Genomic DNA, 7,988 nt, shown 5'->3' on the forward strand with positions numbered 1-7,988 from the left:
GCCATTCTCAGCCCGGCATCCCAGTTGGCTCGCCACCTCCTTCCAGCCCCCTTCACCACCGCCACAGGCTGCCCGAGGGCAGGTGGATGTGATGGAGGCCCCCCACTGGGCCTTTGAGAAGAGCGCACTTTCCCTGCCAGACAGGGGAGGGCCAGACACCATCAGGAGGGTGTGGGAAAGCCTGGAAATACAGGGCTCCTTCAGCACATGCTGCTTGGAGCTCTAACTGCTAGGACAACTCCAGAAGTGAGAGAGACAGGGATAGAGATCGAGGAGTTTTATGTAGATACAGAAGCTTTATATAGATATATTAGAAGGACTGTACACACTTGTGACTTACGGAAAGTTCCAGAGTTGTAACTTGCTCTTGTCTCATAGCCTCCTTGTGCCGTGCGTGTCACGTTTTCTTTGAGCCCAGAGCTTGGCACTTAGTAAATACTTGTGAAATGAGTGTTGCCCCCTTAGCACATTGAACTCGGGTTCTAGACCACAGTCGGCTCCAGCCTTACCTTGCGGCAGTGGAAAGTATCTGCAACCTTGGGTTTTCCGATAGAAAAAGAAGTATTAGGAGTGGTGTCTTTGAAATCCACGGTAAGGTAGCTGGGAAGCATGTGTTTATATGAGGTGCCCACAATGTTTGCTCAGCCGGCAGGCTTCAGTAAAGCAGTCCCCACGCAGGGCGGGGGACGGTGGCTGAGGCCTTGTGCTTGGGCTCCGGTGTCTTTTTTGTTCAGCCGGGTCTGCTTAGGATAGGGGCAACAATTGCTACGTGACAGGCCCCGGTAAGAGCATAGATCCGTGCGCACTGCTGCCCATTTCCATCGCTCTAGGAAGTGAACAGTTTCGCTCTTATGGGCCAGTCAGTAACCAACTTTTAATAAACGAGAGTTGTATCTCCCCAGCATAGCATCATCCCGTTGGTTCTACTGGATAAGCTAACTCGATTTTTAATGTGAGTGCCTTTTTTTCACCTTGGACCCACCCAGAGATGACTAGATACTGGGGGCTGGGGTCGTGATGTCCAGTGCTTTCAACAGAAAGTGGACTTGCCGGGAGAGATGCCAGGCACCTGCACTCCGGTCTCGGAGTGCCCTGCAAGGCTCCAAGGTCTCCAAATGCTTACCCGGATACGTGACATTCCTAATAGCAATGCATCTTTGGTTTGTCCCTTCTGCATCTAACCTCACTCCTGATCATTAGATGTTTACTCTGATGCAGGTTTTTTTTTTTTTGGTTTGTTGTTTGTTTTGTTTTTGTTTTTGTTTTTGCGGTACGCGGGCCCCTCACCGCCGCCGCCTCTCCCGTTGCGGAGCACAGGCTCCGGACACGCAGGCTCAGCGGCCATGGCTCACGGGCCCAGCCGCTCCGCGGCATGTGGGATCTTCCCAGACTAATTCTGAGTATCATTTTCTTTTAGATGTGGTCACCAATCAGGTGTGCAACAGGATGTGAACGGGTGTCGCGTGGGATCAGCCAGAGAGTGTCTGGAGAGGATGCTTGCATTTTTCCCTCTACAGTGCCTTGAAATAGGTCTCCCACCAGGCAGGGTGGGGGACTGTGATGGCGGCCCACACTTGCTTTCTGACGACGACTGGAGTATAGAAGCTGAGACTCTTGGGGGATGTCCTATCTGCTTTCCAGCCCCCCCCCACCACCACCACCACAACGTCCCTGGATGCCAGCCCCTTCACACTTCTGGACTGGGCTTCCGCTCCAGAGATGAACTTGCAGGACGCTGGACCAGCCCATAGCACATCATTTGCTCTTTGAAACTTTGGACACTTTTCAAGAGCTGTTTAATTGCCGTGGCGGTATCTTCACGTAACTGTTAAACTGTCCCACCTGAATTCATTTACTTTGGGTGTTGGCCTTGAACGGCACCCTCTGGTGGAGACGGCATCTATTGTGGTTTGAAGTAACGGCTAGCAATTGGGTGAAAGGTCTCAGGAAAGGCCGCTGACCTAGACGTGGGGGGGAAGACGAGAGAGCATGTCTGGGCGCCCCTTGGCCCCTGCAAACGGAAGGTGGGAACTCCTTGAAGTGGAGCTGCACGGGGGCCAAGGGCAGCCACCCTGAAACAGCATGGATGGTGTCTTAGGACCTTTGGTTAGATTGCCTGCAAGACTTGCTCTACTTTGTGAAGCTGCCAGGACCGCCCCCGCCCTTCACTCCCTTCCTCAGTGGCGGGACACAGTGGCTTTCAGTTGGGGCTGCTAAGTCTACGCCCAGTTAGGTAGCAAGGGGTAACACGCCGTCTCTGGAGGTCAGGGTAGGACTAAGCAGTAGGTGAACTCTCAGGACAGGAAGAGGTCGAGGGACTTCCAGTGGGTTGGAGTAAAGCACAGGGAGCGTGTGGTGCTTTCAGGAACCCTAGAAGGGCGGAGGGCTTTCTGTAGGGCAGTCGTAGGGTAAAAGGTCATTAGAACCTTTTTTAAATATGAAAGAATTATTCTAAGATCAAGGAGGAAAAAAGTTGATGCGGACGATAACTGCTGGAGTGTGTGAATTTACACACGGATGACCACCAAGTATACATGCTAGAGTCACCTAGACAGCTCTGATGCTCACTGGGTGTTCATCCATGGGAATGAATGGCGGCAGCCCACCACTCATAATGCTTTGACACGAGCAGCCTCAAATGGCACTTTGGGGAACTCCCACTTGCCCTGGGAGTTATGAGGAATATCTGGAAAACTTAGATCGTTTTCTCTTACGCTAGCCTCAGTGTGTGAGTGACTTCACAACACAGGGGCCCTCCGGGATTTGAAGGTTGCTGTTTCTTCATCTTTCTTGACAGCCTTATAGACGTATAATTGGCGGACAAGAAACTGCACATATTTACATTGTACAATTGGATGAGTTTTGACGGGTATCCACCCGTAAAACCATCACAGCAATGAAGACGGGAAACATACGCCCATCACCCTGGAGAGTTGCCTTGTCCCCCGGGTGCGCCCTCCTTCCTGCCCCTTCCTCCCCCCACCCCGTCCCCACAACCACTGCCCTTTCTATCAGTACACATTCGTTTGCCTTTCCTAGAATTCTGTGTTAATGGAACCGTGCACTATGCACTCTTCTCGCCTGGCCTCTTAGTATAATGATTTTGAAGTTCATCCTGAGTACTATTCCATCGTGTGGATGGACCACAACGCCTGTTGATGGACATTTGGGTTGTTTCCAGGTTTTGGCCTTCACAAATAAAGCTGCTGTGAACATTTGTGTGCGAGTTTTTGTCGTCCCCGACACTTGTTTTTGTCCATCTTTTAGATTCTAGGCCTCCTGGTGGGCGTGAAGTGGTATCACGTTGGTTTTGATTTGCATGCATTTCCCTGATGACTTATGATGTTGAGCACCTTTTAGCGTCCTTGTCAGCCACACTCATATCTTCCTGGGCGATGCGTCCGATCAAATCTTTCGCCTCCTCCTCTGTGTCTGTGTCTCCTCTCCCGTCTCCCGTAAGGATATCTGTCATTGGATTTTGGACCCACCCAGCTAATCCAGGAGGACCTCATGTCAAGATTTGTCATATGTCTGCAGGGACCCTTTCTCCAAATAAGGTCACATTCACGGAGTCCAGGTATTAGGACACGGAGGCCCCCATTTAGAGACAGGAACATTCCGAAGCCCAGGGAGCTGGGGAGGGAGGGGGGCAGCGTGTAGGGTCAGAGGCCATGACGAGAAGAGGATATGCCAAGCATCTAGGCCGGGGTTCCAAGTAGCAGGAGCTGTATCATAGCTGACGCTCACTGCCCAGCTGCTATGTGCCCAGCCCTGGGTGCGATCCATCCTCCAGGCACCACTGTACTGTTTCCATTTTGCAGAGGAGGAAACTGAGGTTGACCTGTGAGGTAATTCTTCCGGCCACAGAGTTGGGGAACAGGGTGGGTAGGGGCAGGGCCCAGCACCCAGGCTCTCCCACGGCAAAATCTGCTCACATCACCAAGAGCCGAGGCTCCCTCCCGACTGCTGGGTCCCTCTCATCACCACCGTGGGGCCCGGGCCAGGGTAGGCACATGTGAGGGGAAAGGTTGATTCCTTGCTTTTTCTCCTCTTTCTCCACGAGCAGGATTTCCAGGTTCTCTACCTGACGTGCCCTGGCGGGCAGGTGAGATGCTCCATGTACCCAAGCTGCCAGGGTCAAGGAGTGAGCGAGCAGAGAGCTTCCAGCTTTCCAGCCTCCTCCTGCCTCCCTCCGCCTGGCCCGCTGGCCCATCCTCCCCAGCCGCCGTCACCAGCCATCCTTCTGCGGGTCTGGGCCTCGGGGGCTGCCCGGTCCTCGTGCCCGCACTCCAGGCGGGCTCTTCGCCACGTGGTTTCCAGCCTGGAGCAGCTAAAACAACCAGCCACGCCCTGCCCCCACCCCGCCCCACACCTCGGCCGACATGGATGGGGTCCGCTGACCACTTTGAGTGACGGCCCCGCGCTAGGCCTTTCTAGAGACGATCCATCCCGTCCCGGGAAGGCTTACTGCAGGCTTGCCGAGAGCACTTCCTTTCCCCAGAGCCCCGGTTGTGCTAAGCTTGGTGACCGTGAGAAGCGACAATCCACCGTGGGCCTTTGAGAGGCCACGCGCTGAGTGTGCTCAGGACGCCGAGCCCTTCACCGAGCAGGGAGCTGCCCTTGTGAGGGAGAGGCCACGCAACTCATCAGACTTCCGAGTGTCCCCGGAGAGGCGGGTCTGGTGGGGCAGCACCTGAGGGTCCACAGGGCGGCCGAGGGGGGACGTCGTGCAGCCTTCTGCCGGAGCTCCCCCGTCACCGGCCCAACGAGTCCACAGGCTGGAGGCCTCCGAGGGCCTGAGGGCCGGCGCGGGGCTGCAGGAGCCCTGCAGGCCGAGACTGGTAGTGGAGAGACTGGCAAAGCTTCAGCCGAGCTGCTGGAGGGAAACCTTTCTCACCTCCCTTTCCTTAGAGCTCTTAGGTGAGCCACCGCCCCCTTTGTGAATCAGGGAGATGATTTACATGCATCTCAAATGACCACTTGAGATGTATGTAAATCTTTGTAAACCTAAATAAGCCTCCTGCCGGCCTTACAGCCCAGGAAGGCTCTCCTTCAGAGCCCCGGCACCACCCCCTTGAAATGCAAACCTTCAGGAAGGTACCCTAGCTCCCCTCCAGGCCAAGAGAAAGCTTTCATTGTCCTGAGGATAAAGGGCAATTCACCAGCACTGAGGGCCACCCTGATTACCAGGAGAACTTGCCCTGAGCTAGGAGGGGCGATCTCAGGAAGTACTGCCTGGCTGGATAAAAGGCTGAGGTTTCCTTCTGGCCTTGCGATCTCAGGAGCGGCGGCCTGAGGTGGGCGTGGCAGGCAGTTGAGTTTAACGCTTATTCAGTAGTGAAGCTGTTTGCTTTCTTTTCCGCTTTCGTGGAGAGGACTCTGGGTGGGCAGGGTCCACGGGGAGGGGGCCTAAGTGGGAGGACGTGGATCTGAGGTCTGGGGCAAGGACCGACGCCAGGCAGAGCTGGGCCCATGGAGGTGCGGGACCCCGCTCTCCCCTCCTGGCCTCCCTGGGACCGTGGTGACTGTCACAGCTCACCCCTCGTCTACACAGTGGGTGGGCTCACCAAGCTCCGAACCAGAGTGGGTGCCTGAGGCGCAGGCATTGCCAAGCGAACATTCCTGAAATCCCAGGAAAACAAGAACCTCTTAGAAGCTTCCGAACAGAAGGAACCTAAAAGTTGAGAATTATGTTTTATTTGTGGGCATTACTGAGGCCTGTAGCCCGGGAGACGGGCCTTCAGAGAGCTCTGAGGAACTGTTCCAAAGAGGTAAAGGAGGAGCCACGATATACAGGAAGTTTTGCTTTAAAAAACAAACAAACGAAAAACATGTAGCCTAACATCAAAAGATTACAGCTAATCACAAAAACCAGCCATCTCAAGTTAACGACGTGCTTTTCTACGTATGGGGAGATGCAAGAGTCTGGGCTCACTGAAATCATTCCCTTGGTATGCATCTTTAACTATCTAGGGTCAGTATCCTGTTTTTCTCCATCCTGAATGCCCCTCAGGACACTCCGTCAGGAGGGGGGCAACTCTGGAAGCTGGAATCTGGAGACATGTGCAGGTCAGGGGCGCTGCAGCCAGTGGGTCCTGTTCCCAGCCACAGCCACTCACCCAGCAGGGAAAAGAGAGTGAGGACGCAGAAACTGCCTAGCACACCACACAGGACGGAGGCCTCAGGAAAGAAGAGGAGATAAAGGCATCAGTGGTGGGCGGTCACTTTGCAAAGTGTGCGGGTCCATCTCCACGGATGAGGTCATTGTGCTGGAGGGTTTCTGTGTCAAGCTGGCTAGGCTACGGTTCTCAGTGTTCAGTCAAACATCCGTCTAGATGTCACTGTGAAGGGATTTTTTAGGTGAGATTAACAGGGAAATCAGTAGACTTTGAACAAAGCAGATCGCTCTCCATAACGTGGGCGGGCTGCGTGCAGTCAGCTGAAGGCCTTATGACAAAAGAGGAAGGGATTCTGCCTCCAGGTGGCCTTCGGACCACAACTGCATAAGCTGATTCCATACACACACACGCGCGCACACACACGCACACGCACACACACACACGCACACCTATAGATGTCCTACTGGCCCTGTTTTTCAAGACCTCAGCATGTGACCTTCTTTGCAGACCAGGATTCAGAGGTGGTCAAGTACAGAAGAGGTAAGGTGGGCCCTAATCCAATAGGACTGGGCCTTTATAAAAAAGGGAAATTTCTTTCCTATTTGTGGTACTTAGTTACAACTGCCCTAGAAAACTAATGAAGCCCCCCCCAAAAAACCTTAAGCAACACACCCTCAGACCATTATCCAAAACAATTAGAAATACACAATAAAAATGACCACAAAGTCTCAACAACTTGGAAATTAAGACAAACTCTACTATACAAGCAGTAGATGGGTGAGGAAATGAAAACTGAAATTAGAAAGCATCTCCTAATGCAAAGCAAAGAGGAACATTTAATGGCAAACCTATGGGACGCAGGAAAATCTCATTCAGGGCAGAACCGCAGCCTTTGAGTGCCTTAGTTATTCAAGATGGAAGCTGACAAAGGAGGTTAGTGTTTCTCTTAAGAAATTAGGAAAAAAAGAACCAAAAGTGACCCAAAAGAAGATACACAGATGGGATTCATAAAGATACAAGCTGAAGTCCTGCGCGCACGGTGCCTCATGGCCTGCGGCTCCCCGAGGAAACACGTCTCCAGGCTGCTGCTCCAGGCTTCTGCACGGCCTGGTCCAGATTCTGTCCTCGTCACCTCGTCCCTCTGCCTGGATAGTTCTGTTTTCAATCAGGTATGCTTCTGACCACAGCTTCGTCCCCACTGGCAGACACGGATGTGGCTTGTGAGCCAGTGACGCTTCTTGACGAGGGGCAGGTGGCCGGCCAGGGCGAGCTGGAGCAGCGGAGTTGACTCTTTGGGTCTGGCCCTGACTAGAGCTGCCATGAGCAGAGGTGCACGAGTCTTTGTGTGGACGTATGAATTCATTTCTCTTGGGCAAATAAATACCCAGGAGTGGAATCATTGGGTCATTATGGTAGGTGCATGTTTAACATCTTAAGGGTCTGTCCCGTCTCCCATCCCCACCAGCACTCAGTATGGCCAGTCTTTTGTATTTTAGCCATTCCAATAGATGTTAAAAGTTTGGGAATTTTGAGAGTTGATTGTTGAACACCGCCATGATTAAAAATTAAATTGTATAACCTTTCATTTAAATTGTATTAAAAAACCAAGGAGATACTCAAAATTCATCATGTCTTATTTCCCGCCTCGTACCCATGTCACAGTGCACCACCCAGAATCTCTTCTCAAGCACATGTTCAATGACGTCACATGAGTAGCCTGAACGTGGCCTGGTGGGAGTATCTACCCCACAGGAATCAGCACAGCCTACAAACCAGGGCAGTAACTACATTGTGAATAGCAAAAAAAAAAAAAAAAAAAAAAAAAAAAAAAAAAAAAAAAAAAAAAGAAAGAAAAAAAAAAAAAAAAGA

The sequence above is a fragment of the Neophocaena asiaeorientalis genome, unplaced genomic scaffold, assembly GCF_003031525.2.
Source record: "Neophocaena asiaeorientalis asiaeorientalis breed wild unplaced genomic scaffold, Neophocaena_asiaeorientalis_V1.1 scaffold1004, whole genome shotgun sequence".
NCBI classification, from domain to species: domain Eukaryota; kingdom Metazoa; phylum Chordata; class Mammalia; order Artiodactyla; family Phocoenidae; genus Neophocaena; species Neophocaena asiaeorientalis.